The 27,160-nt window shown below is 42.1% G+C and overlaps 1 protein-coding gene across 16 annotated transcripts in view; it reads left to right on the top strand.

Annotated features, from left to right (window-relative positions):
* PACSIN2 (protein kinase C and casein kinase substrate in neurons 2) overlaps nt 1-27,160 on the top strand; it is a 165,243-nt gene that overhangs the window by 63,835 nt on the left and 74,248 nt on the right. For 3 of the 16 annotated variants that reach the window (XM_058308895.1, XM_058308890.2, XM_071219098.1), the window contains exon 2: nt 5,777-6,042. The exons of 10 other annotated variants lie outside the window; for them this stretch is intronic. The gene's annotated coding sequence lies outside the window, so the exon portion shown is untranslated. Of the gene's footprint in view, nt 1-5,776; nt 6,065-27,160 lie in introns of those variants that run through there. 3 more of the 16 variants (XM_071219101.1, XM_071219099.1, XM_071219100.1) reach the window with 3 other exon arrangements.

Raw genomic sequence — 27,160 nt, 5'->3', positions numbered from 1 at the left:
GTAACATCTGTGACTCAGGCCTGTTTGCAAATTCTGGGTCTTTCACCTACTAGCTGTGGAGTAATGGGGAGCTACTTAACCTCTCTGTACCTCACTTACTGCACCTGTAAGATGGGGTTAACAATCCTTCCCCATATAGGGCTGTTTTCATGATTGAGTTCAAAGAAAATGAATAAATCTACCTTTCTGAATTTACCCCCTCCCATAATCAAGAGCCTCAAATGGGGCTCTGGGACAAAGAATTTCTGGCATTCTAGATTATTAGAAAGGAAAGGTGGACATGGAGGTTGTTTCACCAGAACTTAGGTGCTCTCTTTCTCTTTCTTTTAATTTTTATTTTTTTTTTAAAGATTTATTTATTTATTTATTTAATTCCCCCCCCCTCCCCTGGTTGTCTGTTCTTGGTGTCTATTTGCTGCGTCTTGTTTCTTTGTCCGCTTCTGTTGTCAGCGGCACAGGAAGTGTGGGCGGCGCCATTCCTGGGCAGGCTGCACTTTCTTTTCACGCTGGGCGGCTCTCCTTACGGGGCGCACTCCTTGCGCGTGGGGCTCACCCACGCGGGGGACACCCTTGCGTGGCAAGGCACTCCTTGCGCGCATCAGCGCTGCACATGGCCAGCTCCACACGGGTCAAGGAGGCCCGGGGTTTGAACCGCGGACCTCCCATATGGTAGACGGACGCCCTAACCACTGGGCCAAAGTCCGTTTCCCTCTTTTAATTTTTATTGTGGTGACATACATAATTTCCCATTTTAACCACTTTTCATTTTTAAAATTAAGTGATATTAATTATATCCACAATATTGTGCTACCATCACTATCATCTGTCACTAAAACTTTTTCATCCACCCTAAACAGAAACCCTGTACCTGTCAAGCAATAACTTTCCACTTCCAGCTCCTACCTGTCCCTCCTGCCCCCAGTCCCTGGTAACCTGTACTCAACTTTCTTTCTCTATGAATTTGCATATTTTGGTAATTTCATATGAGTGAAACCACACAATATCTGTGTATAGTCAGCCAAAGGGGTGCTGATGCAAAATACCAGAAATCGGTTAGCTTTTATAAAGGGTATTTATTTGGGGTAGGAGCTTACTGATACCAGGCCATAAAGCTTGAGTTACTTCCCTCACCAAAGTCTATTTCCACTTGTTGGAGCAAGATGGCTGCCAACATCTGCCAGGGTTCAGGCTTCCTGGGTTCCTCCCTTCCCAGGACTTGCTTCTCTCTCCACTATGTGCTTACTTCCTGGGGGAGCTTCAGCTTACGGGGGGCTTCAGTTTAAGGCTTCAGCATCAAACTCAAATATCAAAACTTCAGCATTAAAAGCCTACAGCTCTTTCCTTTGCCTTGTCTTTTATCTGAGAGTCCCCCCCACCAAGGGTGGGGGCTCAACGCCCTACTGGCACAAGAGGTTTACTTGGTTAAGTAATTAAGTAATCCAATATAATCTAATATACCCAGAGGAAAAGACCAGTTTATAAACATAATCCAATATTTCTTTTTGGAATTCATCAATAATATCAAACTGCTACACTCCACCCTCTGAATTCGAAAAAGACATTACAATATTAAAAAACAAACAAACTTAAAATCAGTAACAATGCAAGTACTAAATCATATCACAATCAATTTAAGGAAATAGTTTGTCTTGGGGCAAAATCCATTTGACTATAGACCTCTGAAACTTACAAAACAATTTATCTGCTTCCAGTACACAAATGGACAGATAAAGGATAAACATTTTCATTACAATAAGGAAAAATTGGGAGGAAAACATGAGTCACAGTTTCTTTACAGTTCAGTAGACCTGCAGGGCATCCTCTATTCCATTTCAAAGTCTGAGAGTCATTCTTAAGATGATGGTTTCTTCTCCTTGAGTCCTTAATGAGAACCCACCGTTTCCACAGGCTTGCCCAGTGGCCATTTTCTTGGTTCCACACTCATCAAGCATCTGAATGTGGACCAAGCTCCAGACTTCTCCCTCCAAGAGTGATGGGGTGATTGTCACACCTTACCCAATCTTTGGGTTAGTGTCTTAACCCCCATAGTACAGTGACATGAAGACAACTTTCCCCCTAACCTTTGGCATACAGGCTCAACCCTCTCAGAGCAATGAGTTGATCACCTGGCTTTCCCTAACCTTTGGGGGACAGGCCTACCCCTCTCAGACCTGTGGGGTGCTGACCCTAATCCTTGGGGAATGTGCTCCACCTTCTCTGTGCCCTGTGGCAACAAAACTCTCCCAGAACATCGGACAGGAACATCCACCCTCTTCAGCTGCTAGGGCAAACTCACCCTCTCTGTACACATGGATGGGGTTCCTCTCTTGGCCCAAAGGTGATGCCCTAATTCCAGATCTCAGTTTCCATGGTTTTCCTCTTGAAATCATCTCCCCTTCAATCTCTCCTTTCCATTTCCCTTTTATTACAGACTGACAATAATTTTGTTCATATAGCTCTCTCTAAAAGTCTGTTGGTTTAGCAATGCAGGAAGCTGGGGTCCAAGCCATCAGACTTTCCACAAGTCTTTCTGAGATAACTGCATCTTCAATCCTGATTTAAAAGTTCCAGGTTTAGTTAAGTCCTCCAGTAGGGCACTTTCATCTGGGAGCTTGAAGGCTTGGAATTTCCAGAATCAGTTTCTGTTTTCTTTGTGCCCAGCAGTTCAGTCCTCAGAATATCTCTCGTGTAGTGTTTTGCTATAAGCTGCAAGCAGAAGCCAGACCACATTCTCTGGGTTTACTTTGGAAGTTTCTTCAGCTAAATGCCCAGGCTTGCTATTTTCAAATTCTGTTTTCCATAAAACACTAGGAGTTAATCTTTCTAAGTTCTCTGCAACTTTAAAACACAGATCACCTTTCCTCCAGTTTCCAATAATAGTTTCATCATTTACTTCTAAGGCATCATAAAAAGTCTCTTTAGCATCCATATTGCTTTTAACAGTTTCTTCAAGGCGATCTAGGCCTTTTCCATCAAGCATTTCACAATTCCTCCAGAAAAACCTACTGGCACAGAGGTTTAATCAAGTAAACTTCTGAATCCAATATAATCTAATATGCCCAGAGGAAGAGAACAGTTTACAAACATAATCCAATGTTTCTTTTTGGAATTCATCAATAATATCAAACTGCTATAATTTTTCTGTATCTTTTTTTTTTAAAGATGTATTTATTTATTCCACACACCCCCTTCCCCCTTGTTTGTGCTCACTGTTTGCTCTCTGTGTCTATTTGCAGTCTGCTGTCTGTGTCTGCTTGTCTTCTCTTCTCAGTTTCTCTTTAGGAGGCACCAGGAACTGATCTTGGGACCTCTGATGTGGGAGAGAGGCATTTAATTGCTTGAGCCCCCTCAGCTCCCTGGTTTGTTTTGTATGTCATTGTCACTCCTCTTTGCCTCCTTTATTGTGTCAGCTCACTATGCCAGCCAGCTTACTTTCACCAGAGTCCCTGGGAAACAAACCTGGGACCTCACATATCATAGATGGGAGCCCAATTGCTTGAGCCATATCTGCTTCCCTGTATCTGATGTATTTCACTCCACATGATGCCTTCAAGGTTCATCCATGTTGTAGCTTGTACCAGAATTTCATTTTTATGACAGAATAATATTCCATTGTGTGAACAGACCACGTTTTGTTTATCCACTCATCTGTTGATGGATATTTGAGTTGCTTCCATCTTTTGGCTAATGTGAATAATGCTTCTGTGAACACTGGTGTACAAATACCTGTGGCTTCCTTTTTCCAGCTCTTTTGGTTATATACCTAGAACTGGGATTGCTGGGTCAGGTGATAGTTTAATGTCTAACATTCTGAGGATCTTATTCTTTCTTAGTGGAAGAAAATATCCCCTCAAAAAGGGCTTTTGTGACCATATTTTTATCCTGCATAAATTTAAAGTTCTTTGAAAGGTTTCTTAAGTATGAGAAGTATATGGTCAAGGGCGTTAGAAAGCCTTTCTGTGCATTGTGTCAGGTATGTTGAAGTAGTCTCTAGAGATGTTACTTGGTCTCAGAGCTCAGCCTCATCATACCTTAGTGTCTGTCACTGGATGGAGTGACCTGTAGGGCCATTAGATCCTCAGCTCCCGGGTCCCCTGATTCTGTCATGCAGCAGAATCCTGGGAGAGGAAGTGGCTGTCCTCAATGGGAGTGGAGAACACTGTTCACTCTGCATGGCTGACCTACAGAATACAGTGAATTCAGTGTTGTGTTGACTTTTTTTATTGAATGAGGGGTCTGGTAGTCTGAACTATCATCTGTTAAGAAAGTAATATCTCATATTGATATGGGCTTTGCTTTACTGGTGTTTTTCCAATAAAGACTTTCTAAACACTTGGTTTTGGAAAGAGATTTGTAACCTATTTTGTTTTGTGTCGTAAGGTCAGACTAGATAGATTTTTAAGTAATATGGGTAGTAAGGCACTGTGAAATAATGTGCATCCACGAAGCATCATTTCCCATTGCACCGTGTTCTTTTGTCAAATCCATCTTTTCCTTTAGCCGTACACGTCCCTTCTGGCCCCTGGTTCATGCTCCTGCACAGAGGGAACCATTCTGAATTGGCCCTGTCAGAACAGGGTGCAATGACAGCTGCTACCACTTTAATATGCATCTCAGCTTACCATGGGTGGAGGGAGGAGAGGTAACTTGTGGGAGGCTCACCTTGTGGAAATCAAGCCCTGGGAATATTTGTTTCCTGCCTGATTTTGCAGATTAGTTTCAGTATCTGCTCTTTCATGTAGTGTTTACGTTTTCTTAAATATTGTTGCAAAAGTTAAAAAAAAAACAACCTTTTTATTGAAGTATACTATGCACCCATGAAATTGTACGTATCTATGAATTTTCACAAATACAGCACCCATGTAACCAGTTCAGGAAGCACAGCCCTATTCAGAAGGCCCCCTGGTGACCCCTTCCTGCCCTGTCCCTTCCCCTCTGCCCTGTGCTGGTTTCAAACAGCATAGATTAGTTGTGCCTCTTCCTGTACTTTATCTAAAGGGAATTCTACAGTCTGCATTCTTGTAGCCTCATACATTTCAGAGTTAGGAAACAGAATCTCTTCCTTTTCACCTAAAGTTATATTATTATTTTTTCTTTCATCTTCAATACCTTGTAAGAACCTAAGAAGTCAGGTGTGGGTTTTTCTGTTTGTTTGTTTTTAGGAGGTGCTAGGGATTGAACCCAGGACCTGGGACGTGGGAAGCAGGCACTCAACCACTGAGCTATATCTGCTCCCTAATGGGAGTTGGTTTTTTTCATTTGTTTGTTTGTTTTGTTTTTAGGAGGTACTGGGTATTGAACCTGGGACTTTGTACATGGGAAGCAGGCACTCAACAACTTGAGCTATATCCATTCCCAGTCTGGTGTTTCTTATTTTTGTTTTTCACCTCTGGATAATTGCACTGGCATATTTGAATTCCCTAGTTCTTGGAAGACAGTGGTGCTGCTGAGAGACCCTGGTGTCACCTGCCTTGTCTCCCACAGGTAGCCTGCCTCTTGCCCCATTGTGTTTCCACCACACTGCTTTGCCTTGGTGTATGAAGTCACAGATAGAAGTTGAGTTTTACACATAGGTAAAATTTGAGATATCCCATGCAGGTATGTCCCTGCCATATTAACTTCTGTGACAACTGGCACCCAGCTACAAGAAGGAATACTAAGACTGGTGTGTATGGTACAAGTTCGTGTACACACAAGTTTTTGAGGGGATATGTGAATTTTGTTTTCAGACCTCTTTTCTCTAAATTTCCATGGAAATACTGAGATTTCTGTTTAGTTCTGTTTAGCCCCTCTCTTCTGAAATGACCTCAGCAGACCAGGAGCGGCCTGAGAACCTGGAGCCTGCACTGTGAATGCAGCGGTGTAGGGAATGACCTTCTCTCAGGCTGCGAGGATGTCGGCAGCCAACAGGAAATGATGAAATGTGCTGGGAGAATTCTGCTGTGAGGTGGAGGTCAGACATACCAGCTGGGCTGGAAAGAGGCAGGTACTGACGCTGATCCACAAAGCTAGGCAGCTGGAGCCGGCATTTGACAGAAAAACGTGAGTGTGCGTGCTATTTAAGGTATACCTTTCCTTTAAGGTAGATCTTTTGGAAAATAAAATTTACATTGACTTTTTTTCCTTGAGTGATTGATTTGATAGAAAGCTCATCTTCTAAGAATACCTAGTTTTAGACCTCCTTGACAGAAATTTTCAAGCCAGTTTAATATTAATTGAGCAGTGTGCAGTAATTATCCACAAGGCTTTGAAAATGTAACTGTTGATTTTCTTGGTGAACAGTTTTTGACCTAAACAAATGAAGGATTACATTTTATTATTTTTACTATGGTTTTAGAACATATGTCCATGCTTCATTTCAAGATAGGTGGAATAAGTTTGAAACTTTGCTTTGCCATGTTTTAGACCAATTTATATACTTCTAGCTGTATTTTTTCTTACTGAGTGTTAAATCAGTTACTTGAGTTAACTGTTAATAGGTTTTTTTTCCTTCTTCTCAATTTCAGGGCAATGTGTTTATTACATGCTGCCATTTCCTTTCTTAAAAGCCAAATCTAATCTGTAAACTTGTAAATGGGACTTTCAAGAGAAAATGAACAAATTAGCTTTTCCAGTTGATTAATTGCTGCTTCATGACCATCTATGCCAGACCCCCAGAATTAGCATGCAGCTTGCTTCAAGTCCCCCACCCATCCTCCTCCTTTGTCACTACTTTATTCTTTCTCAGCTAGACCCTGTGCCCTGATCCCCCATCTGAGGGTTCTCACTGAACACTTTGTTTTTATTCAATAGCAAAATTTAAAAGTTTCATTGTGTTCCTAACTGAGTAGCCTTACATGCATATTTAATTGCTTCTTTTCTTGGAAGTCATTTTCTAGAGTTAAAAAGTTATTGCTCCCTTCCTCCCCTTTATTTATGCAGTACTGTAAATGCTAATTAGAAGTTTTTGTTTGTTTGTTTGGTTTAGTTTTTAACCGGGGTGCTTAAAGTGATTCATCACTAAATGAATTCTAGTTATTGGATTACCTATTATGTTGACTCTTAAAAAGGCAGTGTCCTCTTTCTGTTCTCTAGAAAATGTCATTCCGGTGCAGTCTGTGCCACATAGAGAAGCGTGTTTTCTTGTTAGGTCATTACCTGAGATAATTTGTGTATTTAAACACTTTCTGGGTGGCATAGGAAGGGTTTCTAGAAACCTCCAAAGGATATAGTATTTCTTTTAAACCTTAATTAGGCCCACCAGTTTTGCCCTTGCTCTGTGCTTTATCCCTCCAATCCCTATGTTTTTGTAATGAGATAACTTGCTAAATTCTAGATGGACTTTAAATGATATTTGTGCTACATTCATGAAAATAATAGAGGTATAACAACTTCAGACCATAGTACATCTTGCAGGTATGAGAATTAGGGCAGTAAGTAAAAATAAACCTTCCTCTTTTCCCCTTTCTTTTATACATCATTAGACCTCTGACTGTTTTGCCTATGTACATAAGTTGTATTATTCATTTGGTCGCTTAATTTAAAAGGTAGGAACATGCTATTTTGAATTGTAATGACTCCTGGAGTTGAATAGCCAGCCCTTCATTCTTTTATTAAAGGAATTGAGACTAAGAGGTGAAATGACTCCTGGACTAGTCCAAGGTCACACGGCTTATTGGTAGCTGAGTAAGTCTGGAACCAGGTCTCCTGACTTCTTGGTCACTGCCCTTTTCCATTATAGCAATCTGCTTTCTCCTCATTGTTACCTTAAGATGAACAGCACTTGGCTAAGAATGGCTTTTTTCTACTGAGGAGCCCATTTTAATTTATTTCATTTTCAAATACTCAGCTTCTACTAAATAAACACATTTCCCTATATAAGTGAGTACCATTCAGCAGAGGTATAGCATGGGTTACCTCAAGTACAAAGGGCATTGGCGTTTCTCCCTCAGAGAGATTTTTTTCTTAAAAATAAAGTGTTCTTTATTTTAAAGTTTTTCTTTCCTCTCCCCTAAACTAGGTCTTACTCAATTACTATTCATATAAATGAGAACCTCTTTATGTGATCATCTGTTATGACAAATCCAAAGTTAATAAAGCCACAAATTATAAAAGAAACAGATAAGTACTTGATTCTTTTTTGAAAGAGTTCTTTAAGATGTGAAAGGAAAAAACCTAAACTCTGTGGGAATATTTCGGCCCTTTTCAGGGGATATTGACAACAGTACTTGAGCTGGACTGTACAGGTTTTAGAATATGATAGACTTTAAAATAATACATTATAATGTAAATAAAGGGGAAATGATTCGATTTATAAAAATGGAATTTTCCCACTTTTCAGAATCAATTAAAAATGGTCTCTGCTAAAAATTGAATTAGAATCTTTCTAAAAGTAGATATGGCAATTAGATGCACCTAGAGGTGTGCTGAGAACAGTGGGTGACTATTCTTAGCACTTGATGTGGCTCCCATTGTTTGTGCAAAGTTGCCTCAAAGTGCCTGTGGAAGCATCATAGAAGAGCATTTATTTGTATTTTCTAAGTTATTTAGAGTTTATGCATTGAAGAATTTCTGAAACAAACATACTACAGGGAAAAAGGAAATTCTTTAAATATTTTAATTGTACTTGAAATTGAGTCCAATAGCTTTATAGTACCTATTTTAATTTATGAAGTGGGATACCCAAGCCATTTTTAAACAGATTTATTTATTTATTTATTTATTTATTTCCCCTTCCCCCTCCCCACCCCAGTTGTCTGTTCTCTGTGTCTATTTACTGTGTCTTCTTCTTTGTCCGCTTCTGTTGTTGTCAGCGGCACGGGAATCTGTGTTTCTTTTTGTTGCGTCATCTTGTTGTGTCAGCTCTCCGTGTGTGCAGCACCATTCCTGGGCAGGCTGCACTTTCTTCCGCGCTGGGCGGCTCTCCTTATGGGGAACACTCCTTGAGCGTGGGGCTCCCCTACGCGGGGGACACCCTGTGTGGCAGGACACTCCTTGCAGGCATCAGCACTGCGCATTGGCCAGCTCCACATGGGTCAAGGAGGCCCGGGGTTTGAACTGCGGACCTCCCATGTGGTAGACAGACGCCCTAACTGCTGGGCCAAGTCTGCTGCCAAGCCATTTTTTTTTTTAAGTTGGTACTGGAGATTGAACTCAGGACCTGGTGCATAGGAAGCAGGTGCTCAACCACTGAGCTATGTCCGCTCCCCAATGAGAGTTGTTTTTTCATTTGTTTGTTTTGTTTTTAGGAGGTACCAGGATCAAACCTGGAAGCTCATACATGGAAGCAGGTGCTCAACCACTTGAACTACGTCCTTTCCCCCACCAAGCAATAGTTTTATGCAACACCTCACAGTGTTTCATTAGGCCCCTTTGCTCGTTATCCTGGGAGAAGCTACTGCTTTCAGTCGATGAGCCAGATGACATCCTGGGGCCTAGAAAAAGAGTGAGGCTTCAGGCAGACTAGCCAGCTTTTGGGGAGTGGCATAGGGCAATTCCCCCATAATTTAGTTACCTTTGTTTTCAAAGTAGCATTTTATGTTTACCGTTATGTTTTTTTAGCACATATTAAGTATAGAATATATTAACTAGGTTCCTTTTTTTATTATGTGATTGACATTCTTGTCTTTTGCCCCAATCAATAAGTAACAATTAATGCCCTTTCCTTCCAGGCCCCTGCCTTCTGCCCACATTAGTGTAACTTCTGTTATGCCTATGAGATTTCACATTCTTTAAAGACATGAAGAGGGAGACCAGACTAGCAGTTGGCTTTGCTGCAGTCGAGAAAGGGTTAAAGGGCAGCCTCTGGGGCTGCTGTTGGCTCAGATGCCTGGGGGTCTGTGCTGTTGGTGCCCCTTTCTCACTGGGGGCTTTTCTGTCTCTGCTTGGGGCTTCTCTCCAGACAACTTTCAGTGGTGGTCTTAGAACCTCCTCTATGGGAAGTGGACTTGGCTCAGTGGTTAGGGCGTCCGTCTACCACATGGGAGGTCCGCGGTTCAAACCCCGGTCCTCCTTGACCCGTGTGGAGCTGGCCCATGCACAGTGCTGATGTGTGCAAGGAGTGCCCTGCCACGCAGGGGTGTCCCCGCATAGGGGAGCCCCACGCGCAAGGAGTGGGCCCCGTAAGGAGAGCCGCCCAGCGCGAAAGAAAGTGCAGCCTGCCCAAGAATGGCGCCACCCACATGGAGAGCTGACACACAAGATGACGCAACAAAAAGAAATGCAGATTCCCGTGCTGCTGACAACAACAGAAGTGGACAAAGAAGAACACGCAGCAAATGAACACAGAGAACAGACAACTGGGGCGGGGGCGGGGGGGAATAAAAAATAAAATAAATCTTTAAAAAAAAAAAGAACCTCCTCTAAGGATGGGAAGAAGCTTCTCCCAGTATCCCAGGTAGATCCTAGTCCCTACAGCGGGGTAAAGAAGAGTGTACATGTGTTAGTAACAATGAGAGGTATTAACAGTGGAAACCTGGTGGCTGATTTGAATGAATGAGTGAATTAGTGTTCTTCTTTCCTTAGAGATTGCTTTTTTAATTCACTCTAGTCAAGTTTTACTGGGAGAATTTTAATGCATATTCACCTACAGTTCTACCTTGATGCCAAGTGACAGGCTAGTTGTCTATTTAATGTTTCTTCCAAGCTGCAGAACAGCATGAGGTTTTTGGTTTTTTCATCAGACTCTATCATACATGAATCACAAGACATGAGTCTTTATGTTGAGGCATTTTGTTCTATTTTTTGATACTTTAAAATTAAATAATCTTATAAAAGTATTATAAATTTGAAATTTGTGCCAATGGCCGTCCCAGTTTTACAGGAATTAAATTGTCTTCTTGTAATATGAGCCCTGTGCTACATATTTAATATTATTTTTTCCCATCCAGATTCTGCAGTGGAGTCTTTGGGGTTGATCAGGGAAGAATGATTTTGCTGCAAAATGCTTGCGTGATAAAGTACTTTTGATATATTTAACAGGCTGAAATATTGAACTTTACAATTCCAAATTCGCTCTTTGGTTCTCAAGTTCCTGATGTATACTAGTGGTGCTAGTTTAACAAAATAAATGAAGCACAGGGAAATTTGGGGACAATGAAATGATCTCTCTACAGTTCTTTTCTAATTTGTCTCTTTTTAAAAAAAATTATTTAAATTTATTTCTTTCTCCCCACCTCCTTGTTGTTTGCAATTGCTGTGTCTGTTTGCTGTGTTTTGGTCTTTTTTTGGAGGCACTGGAAACCAAACTCAGGACCTCCCATGTGGGAGGAGGTGCCTAATCACTTGAGCCACCACCACTCCCTGCTTCATTGTGTCTCTCATTATGTTTTCCTCCTTGTGTCTCTTGTCGCATCTTGTTGTTATGTTAGCTTGCCGCACCTGCCTGTTGCATCAGCTCACTGTCCTGCTTATCTTCTTTAGGAGGCACTGGGAACTCAACCTGGGACCTCCCTTGTGGTAGGCGGAAGCTCAATTGCTTGAGCCACATCCACTTTCCTTTGTGGAAGGGGATGCGGTCATGGCTCAACTGATCGAGCATCTGCCTACCATATGGAGGGTCCAGGGTTCGATACCAGGGCCTCCTGACCTGTGCGGTAAGCTGGCCCGCGTACGGTGCTGCCGCGTACAAGGAGTGCTGTGCCACGCAGGGGTGCCCCACACGCAAGGAGTGCGCCCCACAAGGAGAACCGCCCCCACGTGAAAAAAGTGCAGCCTGTCCAGGAGTGGTGCCACACACATGGAGAGCCGATGCAGCAAGGTGATGCAACAAAAAAGAGATGCAGTTTCCCAGTGCCGCCTGACAGCGCAAGTGGATGCAGAAGAACACACAGCAAATGGACACAGAGAGCAGACCACGGGGGGAAGGGGAGAGAAATAAATAAAATAAATCTTTAAAAAAAAACCAAAAAATACAGCACAGGGCAGGTGGACTGATTATCAACTATGTATTGACTTGGAAAGCAGAAACATTCTGCTACTTTACCAAGTATGGGCAATTTCATCTTAGGTTCCCCATCAGTCAGATGTGACCCTTACCTTGAAGGAAGAATGCTATTCAGCAAGACCCTGAGGCCCTGCAGAAAGACACCAGGACCACTTTTGGAAGATAAATCTTTTCATATTTAACGTTCAACTCTAAATCAGTAAGTTTATTCTTAGGCAAACTGCTAAGTTTGAAGAGTTGTCATAATGTTGAAAAATCATGGTGTGAAGCATAAATTACTGGCATCCACCAGCTTTCACTGATGGACACAGAGGCATCTGAGCACTGGTCTTATTTCCAGCTATCAACTGAATCACTTCCTACAGGGGCAGTCCACCTGGAGGCAGACTAGCTGGCTGGATTGACTCCTGTGTGCATGTATGCATTCATTCATTGAGCTTATTCAGCAGAGTCTCTTTTTTATTTTTAGATTTATTTTTATTTATTTCTCTCCCCCCATCCCCATTGTCTGCTCTCTGTTGATTCGCTGTGTGTTCTTCTGTGCCTGCTTGCACCCTCAGTGGCACTGGGAACCTGCATATCTTTTTTGTTGCATCATCTTGCTGCATTAGCATTCCGTGTGTGTGGCTCCACTCCTGGGCAGGCTGTGCTTTTTTTTCATGTGGGGTGGCTCTCCTTGTGGAGTGTACTCCTTGTGTGTGGGGCACCCCCACGTGGGGGCGCCCCTGAGTGGCATAGCACTCCTTGCACATGGCAGCTCTGCATGTGGGCCAGCTCACCACATGGGTCAGGAGGCCCTGGGTATCAAACCCTGGACCCTCCCATATAGTAGGCGGATGCTCTATCAGCTGAGCCACATCTGCTTCCCTTGGCAGAATCTCTTGTCCACTCAGTTCGTGTCAGGCACTGTTAGAGACACTGGGAATCTATTGATGGTTAAGATCAAGTCCTTGCCCCTGAGGGACTCACAGTCCAGTGGGGTGATAAGTCTTTTCATAGAGCTATGGGAACCTTATTCTGCTGTGAGGAATGGAGGAGGGAGTGAAGGTCAAAGACTTCACAGCTTGGTGATGTTGCATTTTGGAGAGTGTGATTTGTCAGGCAGACAAGACAGGTTGATGTTTGCAAAGGCAAGGAAGTCAGAAAGAATATGCCATACTTGAAAGTTTGATATGGCAGGCATGTGGTATATGCATAGATGTGTGTATGTGTGTGTGTGTGTGTGTATTTTTTTGGGGGGGGAATGTAACAAATTTATTGAAATAAAAGTGCAATGAAATTTCTTGAGAGCTTAAAAGGAGGATTTAGACACTTGCCCTCAAGCGCAGGACCAAGTGCAGAGTAGACTCTTTCTGGATGTTGTAGTCAGACAGGGTGTGTCCATCTTCCAGCTTCTTCCCGGCAAAGATCAGCCTCTGCAGGTCAGGAGGGATGCCTTCCCTGTCCTGGATCTTAGCCTTGACATTCTCAGTGGTGTCACTGGGCTACGCCTTGAGGGCGATGGTCTTACTGGTCAAGTCTTCACGAAGATCTGCATTGTCAAGTGGCGGTGACAGCAGCTCATGCAGGAAAGAGAGACCAAGCTCCCAGCCTTGACGGATCTCCTGCATAGATGTATATACATACTTCATCTACCTTGATTTTATCAGGCCCTAAACCAGTTGTTTTCCATCCTAAGCCAATCCTTTCTTCTGAGTTCTCTGTTTCTGTTTGTGGCATTGCCACCTACCTTGCCCCCAGAACTTTAAGTTGAAAAAAAAAAGTTTATGAGACTGATACACTGCCTGCTGTGATTATTAAGGGGTAGAGCTCTTTTTGTTTTCTGTTTATTATTATTATTGGAATAATGAAAATGTTCTAATAATGATTGAAGTGCTGAATGCACAACCATGTGATTATACCAAATATTAACTGTACACTTTGGATGGACTGTGTGCTTTATTAATATGTATATCAATAAAATTCATTATAAAAACTTAAAAAAAAAAGAGGTTAATTCAAAACTTTTCATCCCTCTACCCTCCCTCATTTCTTAGCATTATCAATTGCTGGTATCTTGTCCTTCCTCTTGAATATTCTTCCTCTTCCCTGGTCTCCTAACCTCTAACCTCTAGAGTTGTGATGTTCAATATGGTAGCCACTAGCCACATGTGGCTATTTAAATTAAAATTAATTACAATTAAACAAAATTAAAGATTCAATTCTTCAGTTAAACTAGCTGCATTTCGGGTGTTCAAAAGCTGGTGCTATTGGACAGTCCAGCTCTTGGGGTTCGGTAGTCTTGTTCTCAACTCACCTGTCCAAGGGAACTTTTACACATACTTTTGATCAGGTCACTCCCCATAATCTTCTAATTAAAGCCCCAAACTCCTTAATGTGACATTCAGCCTTTTCTGATCCCACAAATTGGATATTATGGTTCATACAGGCAATGTTTATTTTGCTTCCTCATATTCAGTTACTCCCTTTCTTGCTCCCCATTGCCATATTCTTGGTTTTTTTTTCCGTGCCTTTTTACCTTTATCCATGCTGTTCTTGCTCTCTCCCAGAATACTGTTCCCTCTCTGATCGTCCCCACATGTGCTTCAGATCATTCCAGGCTTGCTTTCTTCCCTGGCTTTCTTCAGGTTCATCTCTTCTTTTCTCCATGCTTAAGTGTACTTGCAAGTATAGTATATACTTGCCTCTAATAGTGTACAGACAATGCTTTTCATCTGGTGTCAGCATTGTCTCTCACTCTGTCATATGTGTCATAGCAGAGTTGTTAAACTTTGTGGACAGGTAGTCAAACCATTTAATTGCCAGGTGGCTTTGGACAAGTTTTTTGACCTCTCAGAGTCTCAGTTTCTCCATCTGTAATACAAAGGTAAAAATGGTATTTCTCTCATTTTCAAAAGAAACCACATGTGTAGAACCCGTAGCACTGTATTTGACATGTAACCCTAAAATTGTAGTGGAAAGCTATCATTCTAGATAGGATATCATTCTAGCACACATCACCCTTGTTAAAGCTGTGTCAACTGCAAATAATGGCTGTTTTGTCTGTTCTCTTCCAATTTTTATGGCTTTTATTTGTTTTTCTTATTGTACTGGCTGGGTCTCACAATACAGTTTGGATAGAAATGATGGAAAAAAGCAGCCTTGTTCCTGTGCTTTCTATTTGCCATGTTTTTCTGGTGAATTTTTTTTTCTTCTGAGGTACTGGAGTGGGTGATTGAACCTGGGAATTCATATATGGGAAGCCAGCATTCAACCAGAGCCACCTGTGGGAAGCAGGCACTCTCAACTACTTGAGCCACAGCCTCTCCCCTATCTTTTGTTTTAATTGATTCCAGCCCCAGCCTCATTTGCATGTTTTCCCTCTTTTAGATTGGAAATTAAATTCTCTGTCTAGTCCTTTAGTGGTTATCCATATTTTAACATACTTACTCAGCAAAATCTAAAGTAATGCCTTTACTCTTGAGTAATGAAATGACTTAAAACATTTTCACTCTACTTCATTTTAACTTGATACTGTCTCAACTTGTCCAGTATTTTTTTAATCCCATACTTTAGATATTATGTTTTATACAGTCAATGCTTATTTAGAGTTTCCGCTTATTTACCAGTATATATTTTTTAACAGTCTTTCTTGTGTTTCAGATTTTATCTCTGGGTTCATTTCTTTCTGCCTGAAGTATCCTTAGAATTTCATTTTCTGTGAGGAGTTTTTGGATGACTTTTTTTTTTAAGTGTGTGAAGAGTTTATTGAGAAGAAAGAAAACTAGAAATGAGATAAGTACACAACCTGAGATATGGGTGGTGGATGTGTTACAGGGTAAAATGCAACGCATGGGGCCCCAGGTTATTACCTTTTTAAAGCCTTTCCTCCTCCCCTTTCCTAATGTTGGGGAGGGGCCCCAGCTGTTTTCTGTTCTGATTGGTTGCCCCTCCTGTCAGCTCTCAGGGAGCCAGTGGGGATGCCCATTGTTTGGAGGTATCTGGGGCTTCCCCTTGATCCCAGAAAGCGTTCCAAATAGGACTTCCTGGCCAGGGTCTAGGTGGGTCTTTCTGGCTTTGCTCTTTTTTTAAAAGATTTATTTATTTATTTAACCCCCCCCCCCCCACCATTGTCTGTTCTCTGTGTCTATTTGCTGTGTCTTGTTTTTTTGTCCGCTTTTGTCGTCAGCGGCACGGGAAGTGTGGGCGGCGCCATTCCTGGGCAGGCTGCACCTTCTTTCACGCTGGGCGGCTCTCCTTACGGGTGCACTCCTTGCGCGTGGGGCTCCCCTACGCAGGGGACACCCCTGTGTGGCACAGCACTCCTTGTGTGCATCAGCAGTGAGCATGGGCCAGCTCCACACGGGTCAAGGAGGCCCGGGGTTTGAACCGCGGACCTCCCATGTGGTAGACGGATGCCCTAACCACCGGGCCAAGTCCGTTTCCCTCTGGCTTTGCTTTTAGTAGCAGCTTTCCCCTCAGGGGGTTTCTGGGTGGGGTCTCATGGCCATGTTCTCTGCCAGGTCACAGCTGTGACCCCTTTTTCCTTTTCCCTATACTAACCTACCTCAACTTCCCCCTCAGAGAGTTTATACCCTTGTTTGTAAGGGGAAGTGAAGGGCAGTGGTCGCTCTTCTGTAGCTTCTTCCTGCTGGTTAGGAGGAGTAGGCCCTGCCTGACAGGGTGAAAAACCCTCTTGCTAGTGTATTGAGGTTGAGGGAAGACCAGTCCAGCTTCATGGTTGGAACTGGATGAAATCAACGCACGACAAATATCTCGTTCTGAAAGGCGTTGATTTGAGGCCATTGAAGTCTCAAGGAACACTGGTGCATGTATTTTGTCAGAAAATGACTTTATTTTACTTTTGTTCTTGAAAACTAATTTTGCTGGGTATAGAATTCTTAGTTGGCAGTTATTGTTCCTCAACATATTAAATATATTAGTGCAGTATTTGGCTTCTGCTCTTGCTCTTAGTTCAGTTGTCATTCTTTGTGTGGGTGACCTATTTTTCTGGCTGCTATTATGATCTTTTTTATATCTTTGAAGTTTTGCAGTTTTACTTTTCATTTGCAATAGTGTGGATCTCACTCTTTAAAAATCTTGCTTTAAAAGAATAATTTAAAAAAAACAGCTTGCTTTAGTTCATTGGGGTTCCTTAATCTATGATTTAGTGTCTTTCAACATTCTGAAAAGTTATCTCTGAATATTGCTTCTTACACTTTCTTAATGTTATCTCTTCTGAAATTTAATTAGGACTAAGTTAGATCTTGCTGTTCATCTTTCTTTCATATTTTCTCTCTCTGTTACCAGAGAGAAAGCCAACTTATCTACTTACTTATATTCTAGGGTTTATTCTTTAAATTTGTTGTTTTATGGTCTTGAGATTTCTTCATTTCTTGCCAGTTCAGTGATGCAATTGTATTTTATGGAGTTTTAAAAAATTTTCATTGAGAAAATTAAGATACTTGGTTTGCCATATCAGTGAAAATGGAACTCTGTCCTGTCATGTGAGGTGTTTTTACCAGACCTTAGCACATTCCTTGACTCATGTGTTCCAGAAATACTTATTGTGTACCTGTTATATGTTAGTGTTAGGGATACAGCATTGAATACCTCCTACGCATTCTCACCAGCATGCAGTCTGCCAGCCTGCCCCCTCCCTCTTTCAAACTGTTATGTCCTCCTTCTACCTTTGGACACATTCTGCCTAGTCAGCATAATTCCTAATTCCCGATAACCTTGTCTTATCTTTCCCACTATACAGTGAGGGCCATGGTCTCATTACTTCTTTCTTTTCATCCCCATCCCCCCACTCATTGAAAAGTTTCTGACACTGAAAAAGTAAATATTTTTAGAATATTGGGAGAAATATGCATAAAACGATAAAGTCATCATTGTTTGGGCTTAATATAATTTCCTTAGCTTATCAGAATAAATTACTATGTTTTACTGAAAATATTTTTAAAATTTGGAAAGTATTTCAAAATTTCTTAAGCCAGTCAAACTGGCAAATGTATTGAAAATAGGCTCTTCTGCCTCTGTGTGTGTGCATACACATGTGTGCATTCGGTATTATAATTGAAGTGAAGACAGTAACCAAGTCATTTCCTTTAGGGTGTCTCAGATTATGCTTTTTACATATAGTAACTAGGTATTTTATCATAAATAGGAACATGATTAATTTTTAATTTTTGTGAAATGATCCCTAGGAATGCTTACTAGACAGGTAGCATTTTGAAAAAAAAATATATATAGGAGGCTTATCATTGAAGGTTTTTGTTTTGTATTCCTGGACTTTTCGGTGGACAAACAAGGAAGAGATGTGTAAGTCCTACTTGCTAAACTGACATCTATCCCCTGGAGCTGGGCTGTGGTCCCAGAGGGTGGAAAGAGTCAGCACATGCAGGTTAGGAGGGGGAGAAAACATTTGCTGAGTGCTTGGTATGTACAAGGTACTTCAGATGTAACACGCCATTTGAAGCTCTTACAATGACTCCATGAAGTAGGCTGGCCATGTTTATTCCCAAATTAGAGATAAGAAAAATGAGGCTTAGAAGTTAAAATGTGTGACTATCATAGCTATCACAGCTAATTCAAGTAGTCTTTTTTCACTATTCCAGGTTAAGGGAACCTTTCGCTATTGATTTTATGCTTGCTTTTAGCCCATTAGTTTCGGACTGTTGCTTGATAAGTGGGTTCCTTGCTCATTTTCTCAAATTACTGCATTGTTCTTCATATTATGTGAACTTCTAAAATAAAATCACTGTCAAGTGATAGCTAAGTTGTCAGTTTGTCCAGACTGGACCTGTATTCTACTCTAGAATAGAGTACTTTCTCTCCAGCTTATAACTGAATGAAATTGAGTAGTTTCTTGAGGAAGTGCATAAATGCCTACAAACTATTTAAAAAGCAAATATGTTTTGGTTTACACAGCCTTTTTAACTTCACAGTTACCTTTACCTATACAGACTACTTCTTGAGAAATATTTGAGCATTTCACTTCCTGACAGACCTATACAGACTACTTCTTGAGAAATATTTGAGCATTTCACTTCCTGACAGCGTTTCTGCTGGGCGTTGTCTAGTTTCCTAGCATTCCTAGGATTCATAGGCTCCCTCTGATCAGGACCGGTCATGGTTTATTGCTGATAAATGGATGAAACAGAAGACATTCTTCCTTGCAATGTAATGAGTGACTCAGGCTTGTTGTTAGCACCCCTGCCTTTTATAAATTCTCTCTCTGGTCTCCTGAAAGCCATAGCAGCTCTCCCCCATCTGCCAATCCCCCTTCTCTCCACAGCATGACCCTGCGCTATCCTGGCTTTTACCTCCTCTTGGCCATGCAGGTTCCTCTACCTGGGATGCCTTTCCCTACTTTCCCAGCTGATGAGTTACCACTGAAATGTCACCCTGTGGACTCTGTGGACCCTCCTGTGTGTTCCCATAGCATTTGGTTCAGAACTCTCCCTGCATATGGCCACCTTGCTGAGGAAATTGAAATGCCCCAAGCCTGCATGAACATCTCAGCAATTCCCCGCCTGCCTCATTCCACAGCCTCAGGCCGACAGGAACTCAGGTCATCTGCACCCATCTCGACGTGTGCTGCAGCTCAGGTACACTGAGGCCGGCCCACAGTCGTCCTCACGCTGGCCCCTCTCCTTCATGCCAGGTGCAGTGCCAAGTCCTGGACAGATGCCATATGATCTTCACAACCTCCAAAGTAGATCAGATCCCATTTTACAGATAAGCAGTGTGAATCATAGGCCCCTTATGTATTTTGCCTGTGGTGACTGGACCTTTAAGGGGTCATGCCTGCATGTCTTGTGAAGAATCATGTATAAATGCAGGGGTAAAGTCTGGATTTATGCCTCTAGGCCACCTGAATTCTTTGGTAGCTCTCTCTCTTGCTACCTCTAATTTTCAGATTGGCAGCTTTCATCCCCAGCTCCTCTGGAGGACTCAGCAGGCGGTGTTGTGTAATCCGATTTTGAGGGGTAGTGAAGAACCTTGGAAACTACTGCAACTCTGTACAGGAAAAGAGGCAGTGGGGAACTGCCCACAGAGGCCCTTTGTGTGACAGGAAGTCCTGCTTCTGGAATGGGCTGCCTCTGAGTGGGGGTGTTGAAGGAAGCTGAAGTGATTGACCTGAGGCCACTCTGATTCATGAGTGCTTGTCGTAATGCCCTTAGTCTGACCTTGAACCTGCTCTCAAAGACCTCGGCAGGGCAGTCTCACAGCCTCTGCTCTCAGGGCTCAGCATTTCTCTTCTCCCTCTTTTCCTACCATATCTACCCTTGTTGAATGCCTCCATTTTCTTGTCTGAACAAAGGACAGCCTCCTGCCCCATTCTGTCCTTCTGACTTCTGTTTTTGCCAGAAGACTCTTTCTGTCTTATCTGGGTTGATGTGCATCTTCTTTTTTACAGTTTCAGTGTGTCTCTTGAGTTGGAAAACTTGCACTCAAGGAAAAGCTATCCCACTGGGCAAGTGCTTCTAAGAGAAGGAACTCTTTGGGAAGCACTTACCATAGCTTAATAGCTGGCTCTGGTGGTGCTCCTCAAAAACTGGCACAAGGAGAGTGGAGCCTCAGTGAACTTCAGAGGAGGAGGAAACAAGGTGCCCAACTCAGCAGCTGAGTGCCCTGCAACTTCCCATCCATAACTCTTGTATGTGTGGCCAGTTGTCACTTGTTGGATACTGTGGTTAGGAGGTGAGGACACCTTGAAGAGAGTGGCAGCAGCAGTGGGGGTGGTAGTGGTAGCCATACACTGATGCCTTAGCATGTTCTCTTCAATCCTGGTCACCAGCTGGATCTGAGAAGAGCAGCATGTTTCCAGGAGGCTGTGCGTGTGTTTAATGCTGCTTTTGTAAAGGGATTCTAAGATTATGTTGGAATGACATCAGCTTCAGTCCCCAACAGGCAGCTTTATATGTTATAGCATAACTAGGGCTCCTTGCTGGGTTGACATTGTGGCAAATCAATGAACACTTGTTCTTTAGAGCCCTAAATGAGTCTTTGTTGAATGTGATCTTGGGCAGTCATTGTAGAATGCTTACATTTGTGAGGCAAAAGAAGCCACATCTGTTAAATGTGTTTAATAGTAGCTAATAGAAATTTTCTTGAGATTTCAGTGACCATAGGTCATAACACTTTCCATATTTAGAATGGTAGAAAATCAGAAATGGAAAGACCCTTGTCGTATAGTCCATTCTTTATTGTGGAAATGGGAAAACTCAGCACCAGGAGGCTGTGAGTGAGCCAGACACATGAATAAATCCTGTCTCCCTGCATTTATATGATAGAATTTGGGGCAGGTTATTTGGTAGTTCAGTCTTTGTTTCATCACATGTAAAAGGTCCTTATTGCAGACTTGCTATGAGCATCAGAGGCCATGGCCTAAATAAAGGCTTGGAGTATGGTAGGTACATAGCATGTGGACTCTTTTCCTGCTGCCACCAAGTTCAGAAGCCGTGAGGGAACGTAACACACGAATATTTCCTGGATACAGTAGTGCTTAGTAAGCATTGCCTTCCCCCATCCCCGGGGACAAATCCTTAGGCTTTATTATTGTCCCTATTTCAAACCCCTTAGACCTGGCAGTTTGGGCACTCATACTTTTGGAGGCCACACCCTGGATTATATTAGACATATACATTGTATTGTCACTCAGTCTAAACAGTTTTTTAAATGTTGTAAAACTAATTGACAGGATTTTTATAATTTTGCTTTTGAAATGATTTGGCTGTGAAACATTAATTTCTCTGAATTCATTTGTGCATTTGTTCAAAGGAAATAACATGTACACAGGCATGGAGGCAAGAGGAGTATGGTGCTTCTGTGGGACTAACTGCAGGTTGTTAATTGAGGACTGGATCATATAGTGTGAAGGGCAACTCTGTGTGAATGGTGGGGCTGGAGCTCGGGGAGTGGTTAAGAGTCTGAAAGCCCCAGCTAGCCGTGGTAAGAAGTATTGGAGGGATTTAGAGTAGAACATAACCTGATCTTGCCAAAAGATACACCAACCACTGCAGATGCATTATTGAGACTAAAAGGAAGGGGGGACCAGACTCGTGACTGGGGATCAGTTAGGGAGACCATTAGTGATCTTGGTGAAAGATGGTGGTGGCTTTAACCCAGCAAGTCATCATCATGGGAATGTAGTAAACTAGTGGAACTTAGGAGATGTTGAGGAGCTAGTGTTGTGGGTCTTGGAAATTGATTAAATATGGTGGAGTTGGGGGAAATGAGATTGGGTGTGGGAGGAGGAGGAATTTATGACTTGAATGTGTGGGTGAATGGTGGAACCATCTCTTGATACTGGAAACCTAAGGACAAGAGCATTCTTAGAAATAGTTTGCAGGGACTGTGCAATGGCTGAATGGAAGCATCCAGCAAGTTGTCACGTGTATGGGTTGGAGATCATCTGTGAGGGGTTGGCCAGAGGTGCAGAGTGGGGGTCAGGAGGTTCAAGGTGGTTTGAATTGTGGGAACAGAAGAGATGCTTTAGGTAGAGTGTGCAGTGAGAGAGTAGGACCTGGAACAGAACCTGAAGGAACTCCAACATCCAAGGCAAGGCTAGAAGAGAAGGAATGCCCAGAGAAGAAGGAGAAAAACCAGGAGAGGCAGTGTTGTGGAGGCCTAGGGGCATAATCACAGGAGTGACTGTGCTGAGGAGGGACAGCGGAAGACCTGAGACAGTCCATGCTGTGTAACACAGGGAGCCTGAGAAGGGTCTGCAGCATGACACCAGGAAGGTCTTGAGTTTTCCAGTTTGTGTTTCATAAGAAAGGTAGAAGAAGCAGGAGGCTGAGAAAGGATGGGGGTGGGGTGAGAACTGGAGAATGTGAGAGTAGGTAATGCTCGTAAGAAGCTTGGCCGTGAAGGGGAGGAGAGTCATGACTGACAGCACAAAAGAAGGGATGAACTGATGGAGTGAGGTCCCCTGGCAGTGGGAGGAGGTGAGATGCGTTATGAGGTGCAGGGGCCAGCCTTAGCTAGGAGGAGAGCCAGCATGTTGGTGCACATACATTTGAGTAGGGGCAAGAAGTAGAGGGGCTTCTGACTACTGACTTGTCTGTGTTCTCTCAGGTGGGTCTTGTCATCTACTGAAGGTGAAAGGAAAAGGAGGTGGCAAAGGAGGTGTCAGGTAATAGGAGAAGAGCTGGGGAGAGTTGCTGGGAAGGTGTGATTTTTCTCCATTTGCATTCAGCAGACTGGTTACAACTGTGAAGAGGCCCACAGCATGGTAGGTACAGGTTTGAGTTTTCACTAGGCAGATGTGAGGAAGAATTAGACTTCAAGGAGTTGATGGTGTTAACTCCAGGGGTGCCCTGAGGTTGAGGGGTGAAGACTGGTGGCATCTGCCATGTGGTAGGGTTCAAGGCAACAGGCTGGAAAGCAAGGAAGATTTGTCTTGCCGGCAAAGGACAACTCAGTAGTACTGTTCTTTGAGGTGCTCGTGAATGTTTTCCACGAATGTGAATGTTAGTCCAAAGGAGGAAAACATGATTTTTATAGCTACTGAAGGTGCTGTGATTACAAAAAGGAGTCAGTTGAAAGTAAACTCTGGGGTAGACTGAGAAGCATCTCTCTAGTCTGTGTACACTGAAGAATAATCGTGTCTGTCCACCGTTCCACTAGGTACTTTGGCACTTCCAGAATATGAGACCAATAGGGTCCTTCCAAGGGCCTGACTTTGCTTCTTCCTCCCTACCCAACTTTGACAGGTGCCCCACTGGCCTGACCTTGAATGCCAGGGGCACAAGGTCACCACTTACTGAGGAATTCCTTCCTCAGATCTGATAGCTCACATTTTAGTGAATGTTTCTTTTGTTAAGTCATGATATATTCCCTCAAACATCAATCCTGCCTTATATGAAGCAAGAATAATATTTCCCTTTCTCTAATTCAAATATATGCACTTAAAATCTACACATTTAAGGCATTTTACAGAAAGGAGCCTAAGGAGCACTCAACTCTACCACTACATTGTCTCTTCCAGTCTTTGTCACTTACTACCTTGGTCCAGACATTTGTTGGTTCAGACATTCAGTCACTTAGCAAATATTTGACCATCTTCCTTATGCTAAGCATTGAAGATACAAAGACGGAAATACACCATCCTTGCCCTCAAAGTTTGTGTAATGAATCCTGTTGGGAAATGAATCATGTCCCCCACAAAAGGCATGTTCAGGTCCCAACCCCTGGTCCTATGGGTGTGAACCCATTTTTAAGTAGGACCTTTGAAGTTGTTATTGAGATATACCCAAATTTAATGAGGGCGGATCTTGATCCCATACTGCTGAAGTCCTTATAAGCAAAAGAAATTGGACATGAGAGAGGAACCATGGGGAGCAGCGGGAGCAGTCAGCAGCTGGAAGTCAACCAAACCCAGAAGAGAAAGGAGAAGTCACTGCCATGTGCATTGCCATGACAGAAAAGCCAAAGAACCCCAAAGATTTCCCATCTACCAGAAGATACTGACCCTGGGAGGAAGCAAACTTTCTAGCCTCTGAAACTGTGAGCCAATAAATTCCTGTTGTTAAGTCAACACATTGTATGGTATTTGTTTCATCAGCTAGGAAACCAAAACAAATGTCTATGTGCTGTCTCGCTTATACCCAGTTTCAAATATAAAATGGTTCACCTAACTTGTCCTTTATAATGGCTGTTTGGTGTGTCCATTCCATCAGTTCACCATTGTTTTCTTAGCTTTTGAGCATTTGACTTATCTCCAGTTTTTGCTGTTATAAATAGTACTGTGATGAACATTTTGTTCAAGCTATTTTTTCCTTTGAGTTTATTTGCTTGGGGCAGCATATTCCCCAGAGTGGGACTACCAGGTCAGAGGTTGGTAACTGTTATCTGCCTTGTTCTTTATTTTCATATTTTTCCATGCAAAGCCCATCAGCAATGTTTAAACATATTCCTATTTTCCTATAGTTCCACCAAAGCTGGTATCATATTAATTTTTCTTATTTTTACAAGGTATTTCTATTTTTTAAGGAGTTTGTGCAGGATTTCCACATGGTAATTTGTTGTGTAAGATTAGACTATGTTATGTGGCAGTAACAAGTGAACCAAGATCTCAGAGGCTTAACATAGCAAAAATGTATTTTTTACCTGCTTTGCATGTCCCTTGAGGGTCAGTTGGGGTGCAGTTCCACATAGTCACTCAGAGGCGTGGCTTATGTAGGATGCCACACTCTCTTATAGATGCAGGACGTTGTGTAAGGCCTCCATGGGAGGATGCAGCAGAAAGGCAAGGTTCTGGTCTTTGTATGGGCTTTTCACTGGCAAGGGCTAGTTACATGGCCTGGCTTAGCAGATAGAACTTCCGTGAGCATTCCTGCCTCTGCCCCAGCTATCTTTTCTCCTGTCTGTTCATCTCTAATAACTCTTTCATACAGTAGAATTAGATACTCAGTTTTTATATCAGTCCTTAATGTATTTTAGGTAATAGGATTTTAATCAATTGTGTCAAATACATTTTCCTTTCTTTTTTTTTAAATTAGTTTGGGCACATCTTTTTCTCTGATATTTTTTGTTTCTTTACTGTCACAAATTTATCTTTTTCCCAATCTAGAGAATAAGCTATTTTCTTGGCATTGCTTAAATGGTTTTAAATAGCTAGGAGGGCATTAAATATTCTTTTGTTGGGGTTTATGATGTCAGGTGGTTTTAAACTTTGGTCCTTGTTGATACCTGTTGGTTCTGTGACATTGAAAAGAAAAAAGAACAAAACAAAACACAGCAGCATAACACCACTTTATATTTAAAAAACACTCAACAAAATAAGAATAGGAGGGAACTTCCCTGACCTGAGAGAAAGTATCTACCAAAACTCTAGGGCCAAGAAGTGAAAGACTGCTTTCACCCTAAGATCAAGAACAGGACAAGGATGTCCACTCTCATCACTCCTGTTCAACAATGTACCAGAGGTTCTAGTCAGGGCAGTTATGCTAGAAAAAGAAATATAAAGCATTCAGATTGGAAAGGAAGATGTAAAACCATCTCTATTTGCAGATGACATAATCTTATATTTGGAAAATTCTTGGGAATTCACATCCAAAAAACCTCTTGGAGCTAATAAATAAATGAGTACACCAGGCTGTAACATACAAGATCAATATGCACAAATTGTGTTTCTATACACTATTAATGAGCAATCTGAAAATGAAACTAAGAAAACAATTTCATTTACAGTAACATCAAGAAGAATAAAATTCTTAAGAATAAATTTAACAAAAGAAGTGCAAGACCTGTACAATGACTGCTACAACATATCATTGAAAGAAATAAAAGGCGACCTAAATAAATGGAAAGAAATGTCATGTTCAAGGATTGGAAGGCTTAATATTGCTAAGATGGCAATAGCCCCAAACTGATCTACAGATTTAATACAGTCTCCATCAAAATTCTAGCTAGTATTACGAAAATTTACAAGAGGATTCTAAAATTCGTTTGGAAATTCAAGGGATCCTAAAGAGGCAAACAGTCTTGAAAAAAGAACAGAGTTGAAGGACTCACACTTCTGATTTAAAAACTTACTACAAAGTTACAGTAATCAAGGCTGTGTGAAATTAAATTGACCTACAGATAATGGAATAGAATGCCCCAGAAATGCACCCTCACATTTACAGTCAATTCATTTTCTACAAGGGTGCCAAAAACAATTCAATGGTGGAAGAATTATCTGTTCAATAAATGATGGGGAAACTGGATGTTCACATACTTTGGAATGAATTTGGAATCTTGCCTTAACATACACAAAAATTAACTCCAAATGAATCAGAGACCTAAATGTAAGAGTTAAAACTATAAAATTCTTAGAAGAAAACATAGGCATAAATTCTTGTCACCTTGGAATAGGGGATGGTTTCTTAGATTTGACACCAAAAATATAAACAACCAATGAAAAAAACAGATAAACTGAACATTATCAAAAGTAAAAGCTTTTGTGGTTCAAAAGACACTAAGGGAAGTGGATATGGCTCAAGCAAGTGGGCTCCCGTCTACCATATAGAATGTCCAGGATTCAATGCCCAGGGCCTCCTGGTGAATGCAAGCCTGCCCGTGTGGCGAGCTGGCCTGCGTGGAGTGCTGGTCTGTGCAGAGTACTGCCCCCACAGGAGTGCTGGCCCATGTGGAGAGCTGGCACAGCAAGATGATGCAACATAAAAGAGACACAGAAAAGAGATAATAAGAGATGCAGCAGATCAGGGAGCTGAGGTGGTGCAAGAGAATGATTGCCTCTCT

This window comes from Dasypus novemcinctus, chromosome 12, assembly GCF_030445035.2.
Source record: "Dasypus novemcinctus isolate mDasNov1 chromosome 12, mDasNov1.1.hap2, whole genome shotgun sequence".
NCBI lineage: Eukaryota > Metazoa > Chordata > Mammalia > Cingulata > Dasypodidae > Dasypus > Dasypus novemcinctus.
Note: the sequence above shows the minus strand (reverse complement) of the source record. Positions and strands in the feature narration are given on the sequence as shown.